This window comes from Nicotiana attenuata, unplaced genomic scaffold (assembly GCF_001879085.1).
Source record: "Nicotiana attenuata strain UT unplaced genomic scaffold, NIATTr2, whole genome shotgun sequence".
NCBI classification, from domain to species: domain Eukaryota; kingdom Viridiplantae; phylum Streptophyta; class Magnoliopsida; order Solanales; family Solanaceae; genus Nicotiana; species Nicotiana attenuata.
Window position 1 is genome coordinate 52,360 of NW_017674616.1, and position 497 is coordinate 52,856.

A 497-nucleotide genomic window follows, 5' to 3' on the forward strand; every position below is an offset into this window, starting at 1 on the left:
ATTTTATCACTTTTTTTTTTTGTATTTTTAATTTTCTGTTTTTTGTTTTTTTGTTTTTCTGTACCACCCATCCACCCCCACCTGCAAAAAAATTTCGACTTACACATTTTAAGGAAAAGGTTTTTTTTTTTCAAGATGAGCATGGCTCTAAAATATGGGTCAAGTTGGGTGGGTTTGGGTTATGAACCATTGTTTAGCCATCTTGACTCAGCGCATCTTAACCCAAGTACACTTTGGACTGGGTTGGGCAATGACCCATTTATTGACCTAATCCATCTTGACCCACCTAAATTCAGTCAACCCACCCATTTGCCACCCCTAACTATACTTATATAAAACTTATAGTATGAATATGTTTTACTTTATCAGTACAAATTAACCTATTGTGACAAATTGTCTGTATTACGTTTTAGGTAATCTATATATATATATATATATATATATATATATATATATATATATATATATATATATATATATATATATATATATATATA